This window comes from Lynx rufus, unplaced genomic scaffold (assembly GCF_022079265.1).
Source record: "Lynx rufus isolate CCGP_SWC_20201006 ecotype Redwood Valley unplaced genomic scaffold, mLynRuf1.p SCAF_2, whole genome shotgun sequence".
NCBI classification, from domain to species: domain Eukaryota; kingdom Metazoa; phylum Chordata; class Mammalia; order Carnivora; family Felidae; genus Lynx; species Lynx rufus.
Genome location: NW_025814834.1, coordinates 69,455,946 through 69,474,202, shown reverse-complemented (window position 1 = coordinate 69,474,202; position 18,257 = coordinate 69,455,946).

Here is an 18,257-nt window from a genome sequence, read left to right as displayed (position 1 = left end):
ACTGAGTAATATTGCATTGTCTGAATGTACCACAATTTGTTGATCTACTGAAGAACATCTAGGTTGCTTCCAGAATTCAACAATTATATCTGCTATAAACAACAGGTTTTTGGGTGAACATAAAATTTTAATTCCTTTTTTTTTTATTTTTTTATTTTTTTAAAATTTTTTTTTTCAACGTTTATTCATTTTTGGGACAGAGAGAGACAGAGCATGAACGGGGGAGGAGCAGAGAGAGAGGGAGACACAGAATCGGAAACAGGCTCCAGGCTCTGAGCCATCAGCCCAGAGCCTGACGCAGGGCTCGAACTCCCGGACTGCGAGATCGTGACCTGGCTGAAGTCGGACGCTTAACCGACTGCGCCACCCAGGCGCCCCTTTTTTTTTTTTTTAATTTTTTTTTTCATAATTCCTTTGAGTAAATACCAAAAAATGCAATTGCTGGAGTGCATGGTAAGAGTATGTTTAATTTTGTAAACAAAAACAAAAACAACAAAACAAAACAAAACAAAACAAAACAAAACACCTGCCAAACTCTCTTTCAAAGTTATTGTACCATTTTGTATTCCCACCAGCAATAAATGAGAGTTCCTGTTACTTCATGTCCTTGCCAACATGTGATATTATCGGTGTTCTGAGTTTTGGTCATTCTAATAGGTGTTTAGTGGTATCTCACTGTGTTTTAATTTGCATTTTCCTGGTGACTTATGGTGTGGAGCATCCTTTAATATGCTTGCCATCTGAATCTTCTCTGCTTACCATATTTTTCACAAAGAACATAGCGTTAGGGGAATTGCTCATCTCTGCTACCTTGCTGATGTTGCACATATTCATAATAGCAAAGGCTTAAAATGCAGCTTATTTGAGTTTTGACAGTACACCTTATGATCTGCTGGGAACATGAGAGTGTGGGAGGTCTTTAAGGATCTCCTATGAGGCCATTGCCCACTCATCTTTTCATGTCTTCTGGAACGCTGTTATAAGACAGTTTCTCTTCATCTCCTGGGTCAGATATGAGTTGGGGGTTTCTTTCAATCATCCTCACTGTAGAGCTGCATAATATAAAATCACTTAGCTGCAGTCTAGATTTGGCCCCTCAGCATCAGGATATTCTACAACTTGCAGTGCAATTATTCAGCTTTCCTGGATGTTTCAGTGTTGTCCTTTTCAGTGTGTTGGGCAAGGGCCTAGGAAGCTGCCACCTTTGGTTTATTCTTCTTTTTTGCTGTCCATGTAAACAGTCAACTCTCTAAATCTGAAAGTGGCTCATTGTATCTTTATCAGTTGAAATGATTAGGTCTTGCCTTGAGTTGTGTTTGTGAAACTCCATGATTCTTTCAAATTAGATATTTAGTATAAAACTATTTTTGTCAATATTTGTGTATGCTTCAAGAGCATATACAACTAGATATAAAATGTGTGGATATTAATTTGTTTTTTTTATTGGAAATCACATTGGAAGGAATTGATATTTTTGCAATATTGAAAGTTCCAGGGGCGCCTGGGTGGCTCAGTCGGTTGAGCGTCCGACTTCAGCTCAGGTCATGATCTCACAGTCTGTGGGTTTAAGCCCTGCATCAGGCTCTGTGCTGACAGCTCAGAGCCTGAAGACTGCTTCGGATTCTGTGTCCCCCTCTCTCTCTGACTCTCCCCCATTCATGCTCTGTCTCTCTCTCTGTCTCAAAAATAAATAAACATTAAAAAAAAATAAAAAAAAGAAAGTTCCAACCCATGGACAGTATATATATATATCCATTTATATTGGATTTCTTAATTTTTTTCAAGAATATTTATAGTTTTTGGTATAGAGGTCTTGTATGCATCACTTGAATTTTTCCTCAGTACTTCCTGGTTTTTATGTTATTTAAAATTTTTAAAAATTTTCTATCTGCTTATTCCTGGTATTTAAAAATGCAATTAATTTTTGTATATTTACTTATATCCATCTACCTTCCTATATCTAGTTACCTTGCTAAAAAAATCTGTATTTTCTACATAAACAGTCATGCCACCTGCAAAACTAATAGAGTGATTTCTTGCCTTGAAAACTAATGTCTTTTTGGTTTTGATTTCTTAGATTGTTAGGATTTGGTACTATGTTTTCTGCAAGTAATGATATCATACATCCATGTCTTGTTCTTGTTCTCTAGAGAAAACCTTTGAATAATTTACCATTGATTATATATGTGCTGTAGCTTTTTAAAAGACTTTCTTTTTCAGATTAAGAAACTTCCTTTCTATGTCTTATTTGCTAAGAAAAAATATTTTCTAAAGTCACTTGCATTTCAAAAAACATTGAATATTTGCTAATAAGAAATTATTGTTTTGGGGTGCATGATAAATGTATTGTTACATTACACAAAATTCCTTATATTTTAGTGACACATTCTAAAACATATAAGATGAAGTGATATGATGCAAATGATTTGCTTCAAAATAATTTGGAAGAGGCAGGGCGCCTGGGTGGCTCAGTTGGTGAGCATATGACTTCAGCTCAGGTCATGATCTTGCAATCCATGAGTTCGAGCCCCACGTCCAGCTCTGTGCTGATAGCTCAAAGCCTGGAGCCTGCTTCAAATTCTGTGTCTTCCTGTCTCTCTTCCCCTTTGCTGCTCACAGTCTCTCTGTCTCTTGAAATATAATAAACATTAAAAAAATAATAATAATTTGGGAGAGGCAAATAGATGGATTGTGGTTGAGGCAGGATTGCCTATAGGTGCATTTTGGTTGTGGTTCATTTTACTGTTTTATATTTTTATATGTTGAAAATCCTCTGTCATAAAAAAAGGAAAAACTGAAAAAAATATTTTTAAATAAAATTGATAACACATATATTAAAAAAATGTATTAAATTTAATTCAATGTGCCTCAACTCCTGCATTCACCTCCATCAACACCCAATGATATTTCTTAACCTTATATAAAGTTCTCTGCAAACTCCTTTATTTCCCATGGCAAACCAACAGCACCAGAAATATAAAGTAAAGCTATTTGTTAGTCCTAAATTTACTTTAGCTCTTCTTATATAGAAACTAAACATACCTTTGACTATTACCTCGTAGAATGAGTAAAGTAAGAAAGATTAAACCTATGGTAATGATGCTAGAAACCAATTAAAGTGGGCCTGTTTGTGTGCCTGCATGTGTTTGCCTTACATACAAACACAATATAATATATATAAATAAATATATAATTAAATAAATACATAAAATATAAATAAATAAATATGTAAATATATGTGTATATGAATTCACATTCATTCTGCTTCATTAAGTTTCAAGCTTAATATCTTAAACTTTCAAAGTTTAAATTTCTTCATTTATGAAAGGTTAAAAGACCTTCACTCAATTAGAAAGATTAAATGAGACACTGCGCCTAAAGTTGTAACATTATTTTTGGCGCATAATATGTGCCCAATAAAATTGGTCTTTAATTTACTACTAAGGGGATTCTAAGCTTGGTTTCAAGCCAAAACATAAGGAAAAGAGTTACTCTTTTGTTAATTATGAAGAAATCCTAGTAACCCGTATGTAGCTTTTTCCAGAATAGGCACAGTACAATTTGAATGTAGATAGCTATACTAAAGTGTCTCTTCTCAGAACAGGTATAGTAAATGCGTATTTAATTTTGTTTCAAAATATTAGGCAATCCCTGAATGACTGTCAGCTTAAATATAAAGACTTAGGAGGATCTGGGGAATTGAACTCAGAAATTTAGACCTCTGATTTACTTTTAGTGCCATGGTACCAAACTTGAAGCCCGACTGAGGGCAGAGTTGGAGAGGAGACAGGACCTTCAGAGGCACTTTCTGTTGCTGTCCACAGTTACCAAGCAAACACCAGAAGTGGTACAGATGCATAGATTTTGTTAAATAAAATATCCCCTTCAAACTCAGAGGAATATATTTGGAGATACATTCATGTTTAATATAACTAGTCCTTTTATCTATATGCGGGGGATTTCACCAATTCTCTTAATTCTACCTCAGAGTAGAGTTGTAATTCACTCCGGCACAAAATAGGCTTGGGAATATGGTAAAGTGTTTGAAAATAATCACATTTTAGAGATGTCAACTTATAGGTGATCTAGTCCAAACACCTACAATTTTAAGTGAGGAGACTGGCACAGAGAAATTAAGTGCTTTGTGCAAAGTTGCACACCAAGTTAACAACTAATCATGGAATCATTAACAAAGAAAATTTGCCACTACTTTAAAGTCATAGTTGGAAAAATTTAAAGCTAAATTTAACCTTTGAGACTATCTTGTCATTCCTTCTCATTTTGTGGGTAAAATAACTAAGGTCCAGAGAGGTTACAACAGACCTGGTACCTGGAACTGCCCTCCTGACCACCAGTTTACTCCCTTCTCCATGCTGTGTTGCTATTGCTATTAAAAAAATTTTTTTTTGAAAGAGAGAGAGACAGAGGGTGAGCAGGGGAGGAGCAGAGAGAGAGGGAGACACAGAATCTGAAGCAGGCTCCAGGCTCTGAGCCATCAACAGAGAGCTCGATGCAGGTCTTGAGCTCAAAAGCTGTGAGGTCGTGACCTGAGCCGAAGTCGGATGCTCAACAAACTGAGCCACCCTGGTGTGTCGTTACTTCTATTTTAGACATGTTTGTGACACAATACTTCTATCTAGAAAATTTAACTTTATGGCATAATGCATGATATAACTGTAATTATATCCACAGTTGTTTTATTAGGATTATTGTTTTAGAGAATTACATAGTATTTTACACAATATTTCAACGAAGGAACTGCTTCTGCCCTATATATTTGCTTGTTAGGTATATTTTTCTTTCTGGTCAACCTCTTTTTATTTCTGTTCTTCACCTCACTCTTTCTTTTAAAAATTCCCCTTTATACGGTTTCCATGGAAATTGCTTTCTTCCCCTTCAATTTGTCCAGTCATTTGAAGCCATTTATTTTATGGGATATATATGGATCATCTTCAATTCTTCAGGGAGACATACACCATAAGTGTTAATACTGAATTTATATTTTCCTGTTTCCATTTAGTGCATTTTCTTCACACTAAAAGCTTACCACACCCATAGAATCTGGATTTTAACTGTGTTATTCATTACACACAATCTCCAATAGATGTCACTATACACCATCTATTGAAACAAACAAGTGTAAATGCATTTTACTCAACAAATAGATTTTTTGACAAAACTACATTGCTTTATGGCTCATCAGATTATGACTCTCTGTAGTTCCACATATAATAAGGTCCAGGTTGACGTTGTAAAGAATTTATAATGAGATTAACAAAACAAATGGCTTACGCTGAGATCCTAAGTAATGTATACGCTGCCCTTTATCTTGATGTTGTACCAGGTTGCCCAATCAGGAAATGGAGAAAATTAGGAACTTAAGAACTGTATTTAAAGCAAGGATATTTAGTATTTGACTTTCAACTGGCATATGCCTCTTTGATAAGAAATCTCATTGGATGATTCCGAATTAGACTCTGAAAGTGAAGCAGTGGTCACATGCTTTTGTGGTGATGGTGATGGCCCTATGGCTCTTACTTGCATAACAGATTCAAGAAAATGTGAATGTAATTGTGTAAGGTATGAAATTGTGACAGGTACGCTCAAGATCTCAATTGGATACTTCACTCTTAAGATTGAGAAACTGACTCTTATTTACAGGTGATAAATTATCTGGCCCAAACCACAAAGGACAATGGAGGCAGAACTAAGATTTCCACATAATTGGTGGTTTTATATTGCTTTTAGAAATTAAATGTTAAGGGGATTCACCTAACTAACAAGCTAGAGTAGCTAGGGAAGGATAGTGTGCAGAACAAGCCTTGTACAACAGTTATGTTGCCAAACAAAACCATAATAATATCAAACATTTATTGAGCACTTTCCATGACATTTGCATGTGGATTATGATGCATAATCCTCACAAGTATATCACATCCTGCTTATTTGTCTACTTAAAGAATAAGGTTATGCAGCGGTAGTTCAAGAGCATTGTTGCTATGGTAGTGAGACAAATATTGAATGGTCAGAGACATAGAATAATCATAATTACACTACAATATGTACTGAGCACCTACTATAGGCCGGGCACAAATAATAACAGCATTTATTGATCACTTATTGTATGCCAGGCATTGTGCTAGGCTCTTTACCCAATCACATGTATCTATTATCCTAAAAACAGCTCTGAAAGAAATGCTGTTATTAACTTAAATGGAAGAACTTAAATTCTAGAACTAGGGAGTTGATTATAGGAAAAGAAGTAAAAGAATTATAAACTAAACATCTTCACCCATGATTTCTTTGTTGGCTCTAGAAATGAAGCATTCATAAAAACCGTTAAGGAATGAAAAAAAAAAAAGAATGATGCCTCCCCAAGAAAAGCAAACTTGTTAAAGGCTTTCATCCCTCAGTGAAGAATAGCCATGAAAATGGGAGGGATACAGGAAAGGGGGAATAACTATCTGAAAATCCAGTGTTTTCTCCCATGTAACAAAAGTAATGATTCTGGAGCCTCTGGGCAAAAGCCAAAGTTGAGCAAAAGGATGAAGATCAACAAAAAGTGGCGAAATGCCTATTTTATACGAGCCACCTCAGTAACCTAGATTAAAATAACTATATCACAAATCACTAAATGACACAATGTTAACGCCACTTGAAGCTACCTTTTGGAAAATTAGGCCCTTTAATATCATCTTATTACTTTGAGCAAATTAGTTAATGCTTTTCTAATGGGCCTCAGTTTTCCCATCTCTAATGTCTCTTCCAAACTTTGAAACAAAGAATTTTAAAAGTATTGTTGCCGTTGTTGTTTAAAGTAAGAAAAGTAGGGCAACTGATTGATTGAAGAAATCATTCTCCTTTTGTTTAAATCCCCAAAGCAACTGGTTCTACCTATCTTTGAAGTATTGATTTGTAGGATTTGCAAATATTGTCAGGATTTGTCATTATCTGGGCTTTGTCGTCAGGAACTACCACAGCCCTGAAACAAAGAGGCCAATTAAAGATGGTTCAAAAGCACAGGAAACATTTAAGATAAGCTTGCATTGAAACACTCATATGTAGCTTCAGAATACACTAAAGAAAAACCACAAAATTTCTGTGCTATCTTCTGGCTCCGCCACTTGCTAATTTTAAGTCCATCAAGTTTCTCCTTTCCCTTCTCTTTAAAATGCTAATAGTATCAATCTTATAATATTGCTATGATGATCTAGTGATCACAATAATGCTATGTGATCTCCTTACCATCACCGTTATCTTCAGTAAATATTATTAATATTACTGCTATTTATTCATCCTGCACTTTTGTACCTGGATAGGAGGTGTCTATTTTTAAAAGTCATCTTTGTTATGCAATTACAGTGATCTCGTTTTGCCCTGGCATGTTTGAGGTTTTCTTTCCTTACTTTCCTTTCCTTTTTCTGTCTCTCTTTCTTTCTTCCTTCCGTCCTCCGGAGCTCCCTACCCTCCTTTCCACCCTCCTCATTTCTTTACTTTCTACCTCCCTACCTCACTCCCTCCCTTTCTTCCTTCCTTCCTTCCCTCCTTCCTTCCTTCCGTCATAATGTTTAGCAGATGACACGTTTTAAGATCTCATGGAAGCACATTTAAGAGGCCACTCTAGTTGATTAGATTAATTCCTCTTTTTTTTTTTTTACATAGTACCTTATTTTATGCTGTCAAAACATATTCATTTTAATCCAGTTCAATTGCCAAACTCGATGGTTATAGTACTATGCCCAAGTAATCCAAATATTTGCCTAGAAACCCATTTCCTCACAGGGGTAGATGTTGTGGAATTCTCTGTTCCCTTATTGTGAAGTGGTGCTGACTCTGGCTCTAGTTTTTGTCCCCTGACCCCCACTCCCATATCTCCATCCTCAGCCCAAGATCCCTTTTCTGTTTTCTATCAAAGGTCATTACTATATTTGAGTCGAAAGCAATGAGATAACCCAGTCCACTTTATCAGGACAAATCAGGTGGCTGTTTCTGTTTAATTTCTGGAGTTATTCCAAAACAAAAAATGATCTCCAACCCCACCCAAGTCAATCTCTTTCCCTTCTCGTGACGAAATTCCAGGATTAGAAATCCATTTCTCTGTGTAAATCAATAACCTCTCCAGGCAATCTCTTTCAAAATGAAGATACTCAAGGGAATGTTCATCATTAAGCTCTTAACACCTCTGTGTGAAGGATTTTCATCAGCTTTTTCCCACTATGAAACAACAGCTTGACCCTGCAAGCCAGGCTTGGGTGGTGTGGGGCTGAACAGACACCTAGGCTGAAAAAAAATGACGATTGGCTTCAGAAAAGTGTGTGTGTATGTGTGTGTGTGTGTGTGTGTGTGTGTGTGTGTGACAGATTTGCATACAGTTCAAACGTTTCTACAACAACTTCCTAGGAGTACTTTTAGGCATGGGGAGCATACCTTTCCTAATTGAAGCACCTAAGGGGCAAAATATAGAAGAAGAGTTAGACAGTACAGTTTGTCTCCATCAGCTGCCCCAGTAGTTTCCTCAGGGCAAATAAATCCTGGCAGCAAATGATGGTGTTGATTAGAGCATTGGGAAAAGCTATGAAGGCAGAATTAGTAGGTGAGGCATATATGTGGGTGCCTAGGTGAATAAACAGAAATCCAGGTTCTTGGAGCCAAATCCTACCACCAGTACAGACAGGAGATACCCAGGAGAGGAAAGTTTTAGCCATGTATGTGTAGACATAGTTTTTAGAAACCAGTAGCAGAACAGGCGAGACACAAAGAACCTAAGCTACTCAGAATGCTGACTGCCCACACACTGGCACTTAAGGAAAGAGCAGTGACTGTCCATGTCTATCTCTACAGCTGTTCCTTTCCTGCAGGCTATAGACCTTGCCTAGTTCTCCAGTTTTCACAAAAACAAGGTAGAAATTCTAGCTTTATAGCTTCTATGAGACAATTGATCTAATTATTTTCTCCTTGCTTCTACTCCAAGGAACCAGAAGTATTTATTTGGGCACAAATCAGCATTCTCTCAATTTCCTGGGATGTAAAGTCATGCCAAGCCAACCGTAGGCTTGAGGACTGTACATCTGCCCTCTTGTCCATTGGGTTCTTGATTGTTTTCCTTGAAAACTTTCGGAGAAGGCTACATTAGCTGTAGACAGATGCCTCTGTTCTCTCAGCGTAGAGACAAATAATTGGAAAGAATGAGAATGTACCAATGCAAATTTGATTTTTGTCTGTTGACAATTGTCTCAAACAAATACATTCGTTTTTTTCCACAATTGTTATAAGTTAAAATATTTTAAGCCCTTCCTTAGTACCTTACAATTCAAAATAAACAAGTTAATTTTCTCTCCAAGATTAACTATTTGTTTGCTAAAAACATGCATGTGTGAACTTTGCAGAACTTCAGCTAAGAGCTCATCCATGGGCTGTAGGGGTGGTTTCCTGCTCTACAATCCATTGCTGATCATTCTTAAGAGGGCTTTCAGAAAAAAAATAACCTCACTGTTTCAAATTCCAGCACTACCCTTGAGTCCAGCTTTATCTCTCTCTTGTGTGCAGATGAGCAGCTCATACCATGGGCATAATCTCACTCCAGTTACCTTGAGTGAATAATGTCCAAGAGGTGGACATTGTGGACAAACAAAATACCCTGTTGAAGCTGGGAGAGTCACAGTACAAAAAAGTTGTCTTGTCAAAAAATAGAGGAACTGGGAAAGATTATGTGATTATATCCTGTAAGTTTTTTTTTTTTAAATTCCATTTGAACACAAATAATACATAGTTCCAAGTCACATTCAAACATATATTCTTTAATTTCTGATTCTGACAGTATAAAAGTTTCCAAATTAAAGTTAGTTTAATTTTCCTGCTAGGTTGGGCAATATTTGGGCAAGAGAATCATTGCCCAAAGGTTTTCTTAGATCAAACTGTTCTCCTTTGGGTCCCTTTTTAAAAGAGTTCAGGTACATACACTCAGCCTAATGTGTATGGCTTAAAAATAGGAAAAACATTTTTTCCCAAATTTTTTGCTGTGGACATTCATTCAAAGACTCATTCAAACACAAAGAAAATAGTATGTTTATATGTCACCAGTTGGCCAATGAATTACATGCTGTGTTTCTCAACTTTCTGAAGTTGGCAGGGCACATAGGTACAATCTTATTTTCTCCCATCTATAGCTCAAAATAAAGCTGAGGTTCAAGGAGATGACCTGACTTCCACAAGGATGTACAGGTTGTAATTGGCATAGTCAGACTTGAATTCAGGTGTGTTTCTCCCAGGTTTCTGGAGAGTATGTAAATGTTGTTTCATTCCTAGAATGTGAACATGCCTCTGAAGAAAGCTGGCCTACATTGAGCTGTTCCCTATAGCTAAGCTGTTATCTCGCAGTTGTTATAAGTGTCATTGTTTTATTCTGTGGCTAGGAGACCAAAATCTTCTTCTTTATTCCATATAATGTAGAAGAGAGCGTCCCCGGAATTATGGTATTTCTGAGTAGTGACACAGGGCCTGCCATGACCTTTCAGTGAACTTGAGCCTGTGCAGCAGGTTGGGGAGCCCCAGAGTGGTCAGGTGACCACATTGCCATCTGCAGTTCTGGACTGGTCATCTGGCCAGTGCTGACCTTTCGGAACATGATCCAGTGAAATCCAAACCCTGAGAACGGCTGGCAGGCAAAATCTGCTCCTCAATGTCAGTTTCACTGCTGAGTTGTTTAATTGTCCACTACAACTTGTAAAGGGCCCATCAGGCTCAGGTCATGAACCTCCCATTTAGCATTAATGGATAATCAAATCCTATTTGATTGGAAATGCTTTTGTCTTAATTGTATTTCCTTCATAATTATAAATACCTAGCACTGTACTAACATAAACTTTAATATAATGACACTGCCTTATAAGACTGCCTTTAAGAGACAACACCTATTGTTGAAGCTGCTCCATCAAGATAATATAATTTTATTAAAATTATATCCTAAAACTACATAACAGTGATAACAATGGTGTTCTAGTCGATTAACATAGTAGATTCTAGTAATTTGTTATCTGGCAACTTTTTAAAAGGCAAAGCTTAAATTCTTTTTCTTACATGACATTGACCTCCTTCTATGTCATAAAATCTGCAAGTTTACCAGCTCTTTGCCCAGTGATCATTCATTCATTCAGTCACCAAAAACTTTATCAAACATCTGCCAAGCGCTATACTGTGCTATCTAGCAGGACAACAAAGATGAATAAGACCGTGTTCATGAGGAACTTGCAGCTTAGCTGGGATAAAAGACCTATAAGGATATAATTATAAAACAATATGGAAAAGAAACTAGGCTTTTTATGCATATGGGAATCACAGAGTATATGCGGCTGATACCTTCAAGAGTAAAAAGCTAAGGAAAGCTTAGGACATGTTGCATTTGAGCTGCTAATGAAAACCCAGAAGGAAATGGCTAGAAGGCAAATAAATCTCAGGAGTAAGGTTAAGCTAGTGTTATACATGTTGGAAAGAGCTTCATATAAGTAATAATTGAGCCATGGAAGTTTAAGTCAGAAAGAAAAGAAGAAGTTCAAGGAGAGACTGTTAAGGAAAACTTCCATTTAAGGTTTAGAAGAAATTAGAAATGGAGAAATAACATGAAAACCCTAACAGCATAATTGTTATTACCACTAAGGAAGGGAAGACTTTGAAGGTAGTGAAATACAGTTATCATGATACTTGAATAGCTAACAACAACACTAACATTAACCAGAAACCATACAAGTTGGAAAACCCATTGGTCTGGAATCGAATTTGAATAGCCTGGGTTCAAAGCCCTGTCAAATACTAATTTCCTTTGGATCCAGAAGCAGTAATTTATTCAGTCCAGACCTCATTTTACCTAAACCTAAAATAAAGATAGGATGTGAGGGTTCTAAATACCTCCCTTTTCATGAGGTCTTTAAATATGAGAAAACTGGAGTTTGTTTAAGAAAAGCTATTCTGTGCATTTAAGATGTATCATTGTTCCAAGGAGCTTATACCTATTTATAAGACTAAGACTATTGAAAGTGAGAACCTTCACCTAAGTAGGCGGCAATTATTTAATTATGTGACAGTCATAAGTTATATATATCTGCACATAACAGGTTCTTTAAAAACGTGTACCACATAACTCTAAGGTAATTCTCCAAAGAGGCTATTAGTCTGTTGTGTCACAGGATATTATGTTATTAATAATACACAGATGAAAGAAAATTGTCCAGTTAATGTGGTTAGCTAGAGACACAAATTGAGAGGCAAGATTCATTGGTTCTATTTTGAGCTCTGCCACTGACTCGGAGCTTTCAGAAGTCACATATTCTTCAAAATAATATTGATCCCTCACAAGTGTACAGGATTTTAAAACCAGATAATTTTGAAATTCTCTGAGATCTCCTGAGCAGCAGCATATATATATTTTTTCAATTAGCAAAGGATCTTACAAGTTTCAAAAGTGTATGTCAGGTATGTTCTATTATGCACACACATTACAGAGAAGAGCTTTGAAATATCTTACATTTAGAGAGAGGCATTCTCAACAGATAAATTTACTAAATGAGGCATGAACATGATCTCATCTGCAAAAGAGTGGGATCTGAAGTAAATATTTAAGCAATAGTTCTAATAAAAGGTGATAAAGAAATAGGTAACAAATATGTTTTAAAATAAATGTAGACCCTAAATGCAAACTTTTGTGAAATATTTAACTGTTATTTTAATTTGGAGATACATCACAGTATCAGATGATGTCTGTGTTTTCAAAGTTCATCAGAAAATACAGTCTGGGGAACTGGAAAGACTGACAAATTCCCTATGAAGGCTGCCAATTAGAGTCATGTATGGGTGGGCTAAGGCTCCAGGAGTTTTCATTTTACTTCTGTTTCTCTGTTGGAGTTCCTTTCAAGCTGTCAGAGCTTGGGAAGAACCTGGGCTTTGGTTTTTTTTAATACCTTTCATTTTCCTACATATAGCCAAGTTTTGAAAATTTAAACATGATAAAACTCCATGGGACATGACATGATTCAGTTAACATTTTGACTGTGTAATGATCCACAACTTAATACCAATAAGAGATTAAGATAGAAAAGGTGGTTATTACCGGGAAAAAATTATTATGTGAGGTGTGGAGAGACAAAAATGTCATGTTTCCCTTAAGTTGCATTAGGGTTCCTTAAAATCGCTTTCAGGAATTGGAGGACAATTCATGCTGTGATTTATATTGAAGGAGAGGGATATTATCGACAGCAATAATATATATCAAGTTTAAAATTATATATTATATTTAAAATATAGCAGAGAATATATAATTGTACATATAAATATGTACATAAAATTGTGTATATATATGATATATATACACATATATCGTGGAAGAATGTCTTGGATTTTTAAAGCAATTAGTACTAAATTTATGTTGTTCATTTTTAAAAATTATTTTCCTTTATATTTTATAGTCAACCATGGCAGGATTTTTAGTTTTCACAATTGGATAATATTTTAATTTCAGAACGATAGCTCCTGTGGGAAGGGAAATAATGCTGTAATAATAGGCAGCATTCAGAGCAGGGCCTGTCCATTCTTACACTTCCTTTCCTTTACCACCTCTCTTCTCCTCTCTTACTTTTTGCTCTGCAGCCCCATTCCTAACCTTCTTTTCTCTTGAACCAGTGGTAATTTTTGTGTTATTAGAGTATTAGAATCTATTGAGGGAGTTTGGTGAGAAAAGACAAGGAATATGAATACACATTCACAAGATTATTGTTGGAGCAATGTTAGTTCTGTTGATATTAACAAGAGACTGGATATAACCTGTATCCATCTAGAGGGGATGGGTTAAACAATGGCATAATCACAGAGTGGAATATTGTTTGATTATATAGGAGACTTTAATAAAACTGAAAGTAAGGTAAAGACCAGTGTTTACATGGGTCGCCTGGGTGGCTCAGTTGGTTAAGCAACCAACTCTTGATTTCTTTTTTTTTTTTTTTTTTTTAAAGTATTTTTTTTTTTTATTTTAGGGACAGAGAGAGACAGAGCATGAACGGGGGAGGGGCAGAGAGAGAGGGAGACACAGAATCGGAAACAGGCTCCAGGCTCTGAGCCATCAGCCCAGAGCCTGACGCGGGGCTCGAACTCACGGACCGCGAGATCGTGACCTGGCTGAAGTCGGACGCTTAACCGACTGCGCCACCCAGGCGCCCCCCAACTCTTGATTTCAACTCAGGTCATGACCTCACTGGTCATGAGTGAGTTCAAGCCCCACCTTGGGGTTCTCTATCTCCCTTTTTCTTCCCCCCCCAAAAAATAAATAAACACTAAAAAAAGACTAGTGTTTACAATATGCTATCTTTTGTATATTAAAGGGGTTAAACTACTAAATCACATTAATATTTTCTTGCATTTGCAAAAATAGTCTATAAGGATAAGAAAAAACAATAAAAATGATCGTTTATGGAAATATATGAGGATGAGAGAGTAGTGAGACTTCTTACCACATTTTTAAAAAATTTCCGAGCCATATGAATTCTTTACCTTTTAATAAAAATGCAGAAAGCACTTAACAAATGTTTGTTGAATGAATAAATGATTGAATGAATTAGAAGTCTTGAACCTAGTTAGCTATGCTGACAATTTAAAAATAGCTTATTTAATTTCCCTAGCAACTGCCACTGTACTCTGAATCTTTACTTCCCTAAAACTTGGTGGACCAAGTTCTCATCAAAATACACAATTCATTTGGAATCTTACTTTGTTCCAAGGCATCTTTATGCCTGTACTTTGTTTGTATTTTTAAAATAGAGTTGAAGCTACTCTAGAGTGGAAATGATCTTTTGTGTTTATTTTTATTCTTTCTCCATCATCTCATATAGGGCAATAATCAGGGCTAATGTTCAATAAATCATCAACCTCTATAAATTCTATTAATGTGTCATATAAGTGATGCTTATTATAGGACATAAAATTTAGATATCTTTTATCCTCATTCAAATTAATCGAGTCATATCATTTTACAATGATATGAGTCCTGGTGATATGTCATATATTCAGAAATAGTGGCTTTTGGATGCATTCCAGGTTACAATAAATCCCGAATTTCCTTCGGATGACCAATTCGAATATGTGGAGATAATTGATAGTGCTTTGGTGTGCCTCAGTCCTCATGCTAATATTAGGGATCTCCTCTCAGTGTAATATGCTTTTATTTTCCTTCCTTTCTCCTCAGGGAATTTGAAGTGTTGCCCTGTCACTTAGAAACTTTACTCTATCACTCATCACAACTAAAATAATCAAGCAAAAAACGAACAAAAATTGAACTTTGGCCAATTTTTAGAACTTTTTTTCTAGTGTAAGGCATAGTGTTTATTTTGTAAAAAGTTTCTGGGTTTCTGTATAAAGTCTTTTACTTTGTCATATGCCCCAGAGACTTTCTTTCATATTGTCTTAGGATCCAGGCTCATGAGAACACTTCATCGTAAAACTTTTCAATTTGCTTATTGGGAAAAGTCTTCATTTAGTTATTTTCAAAATTCTTTCTCTTGCTTTAGAATGAAGACAGATCTTCACAGTGGTTGTTGTTGTTGTTGTTGTTTTTAAGTTTACTTGTTTTGAGAGGGAGAGACAGCATGAGCGGGAAAGGGGCAGAAAGAGAGGAGAGAGAATCCCAACCAGGCTCCAGTTTGTGAGCACAAAGCCCAACTCAGGGTTCTATACCATGTGAGATCATGACCTGACTCAAAATCAAGAGTTGGATGCTTAACTGACTGAGCCACCCAAGTGCCCCTCACAGTATTTGTTTTTAATCAGGGTAATGTTAAGCAAGCAATAGGCACTCAATAATGAATAAATAATAAGCTTCCAGCATTGAAATTTATATGTAAAGGCTAATTGTATGTAATACACTTAGCCACTAGTGAAAAATTATTATTGGAAATATTATCTTCCCTTGTTTTAGCTAAAGCCTATAGTAGATAGTGTATGTGAAGATGAATAATACCTATCATAATATTTGTTAAATAATAGACTTGGTTAAGATATTTGGGCATAATACTTGAGATGAGTGCATTTGCAAGAGTTTAGAGAGTGCAGTTCCAAAATGTTTTATGGAAGAAACAACATTTCAACAATTTTATAAGAATTTGAAACAATATGACAACAGAAAAGATAGAATGGCCATTCTATGTGGGGTTTTCTGTAAGTTCGTCTGGCTGGTTAAACACACATTAGACTGAAAAATGCAGTGGAGCTGAAAAAGAGAGAAGTGTGATGTAGAGGGCACAATGAGAATTGGATCTCAAATAGAGAATATAAACTTGAAGCCACAAATGTGTTTCATTTAGCTCACACTGAATTAGTTCCAACTCCTACAAATTGGAGATTTCACGTAAGAATCCTATTTTCATCTTCTTTTAACAAAACACAGGGCAACCCTGGGAAGCTTGCCTCTTGGCAACCACTAGAGCTAAATAAAGGCTATCTACTTTACATGGGGCATGTTCTCTAGAGTTCTCCATAATTCCTACTTGGCTGTTTCCCCCCCCCCCCCCATTTAAGTTACTTGTGTGAGCCCTGTAGACACTTCAGTTGAAAAGGGGTTTATCTTTTATCAACTAGATGGTATCAGTTTCCCTTTCTGTCTGAATTTATATGGTTTCTGGGTTGGGATAGTAAGTAGTACCCAAACCAGTATAACCACCATTATCATCAGGAGAGCTTGTTAAAAATATGGCTTCCAGTCATCTCCCTTCAGTAGATTTAGTGGGGCGCACGAGAGACATATATTTAACAAGTGTTCAGATAATTCTAATGAATCTGTTCTCTAACAGACTTTGGAAATTACTGAATGGGGATAGAGCAGCAGGTACATTTAGTCGGCTCTTGAGTGTGAGAAACTGAGCCTAAGCTGTTTCTAATTTATTCACAAATGTGACTGTAATAGCTTTGGCTCCTTGCCAGTGGTCCTGGGAATCTTGAGTTATCCCATTGGGTACTCTGATAATGGATGTTACATGAATACTGAATATAAATTTGAAGAAGCCTTATTATCATTTTTAAAAATACCTATCCTCTATGCACCAAAAGCCAAATATCAGAGGAGAGCTATGTCATTGTAATTAACCATCACTGTCTATTAAGTCCCTGTCATTAAGAATTTTCAAGATGGAGGGTATCTAGTCTAAATCATTCCAATGAGAAAATTGAGGCCCAAGGAATTAAAAGACTGATGCAGGGTCACAAAATTCAGCAGTGGTAGAGTTTGTCTGGAATTCCAATCTCCTCCTTCCCCTTCTTCTTTATCTTTGTTCCATCACAGTGATTCACACCATGTAGGTACAAAGGATGGATTTTGACATATATGTTCTAGAAGACCAACATTGTTTAGGGAGTATTGCATTCAGAGTTACAGTGTTATGGATTACAGATCCTGTTAATGTCTTCTTCCACCTTCTACTCCTTTTAGGTCTAAGAAGAACTCAGGTGTATAATTTAGCCTACTTTTACTAACTAACTCAATGTATTTAAGACTTTTGAATATTAGAAAATAATACATATAGCATAATATTAATTTTCTCAGTAAGAGATGAAGCAAATATTTTGAATAATTAGTACTAGTTTAGGGCTCAGAGGGGAAGATGGTGGCATAGAAGGAGGCGGGCTCACCTCGTCCTGCTGATCACTTAGATTCCACCCACACCTGCCTAAATAACCCAGAAAACTGCCAGAAGACTAGCAAAATGGACTCTCCGGAGCCAAGTGTAGACGAGAGGCCCACGGAAGCGGTTAGGAAGGGTGGAGAGGAGGTGTGCGCTACCGGACTGGCTGGGGGGAGCCAGGCGGTGGAGGGGCAGCCTGACCAGCAAGGCAGAGCCCCTTGCAAAAGCTGAGGGGCTGGACGCCATATGTTCTGACATCCAGCGGGACTTAACATCGGGAATGTTAAAAGTCAACGGCTCTGCTCTTGGAGAGCGGGGAGGGCGAGAGAACACTGGGAGGGAGAGTTGTTGAGCCCTAGCAGACAGAGCTCAGCTCGGCGGGGGGTTAGGGGGGTGGGGGGGGTGTGGACAAAGGTGCTGGCAAGCGCCATCTCCCTCTCCCATACCCCAGCCAAAATTCCAAAGGGAACCAGTTCCTGTCATCGAACTTGCTTGCACCATGCAAACACCCAATGCTGTGCTTCTGTGGATCCATCCCTCCAACGGGTCTGCCTCCCTCCTGGTGCCACAGAGCCCCTCCCGCAGGGAACCACTGAAGGCAAAGCG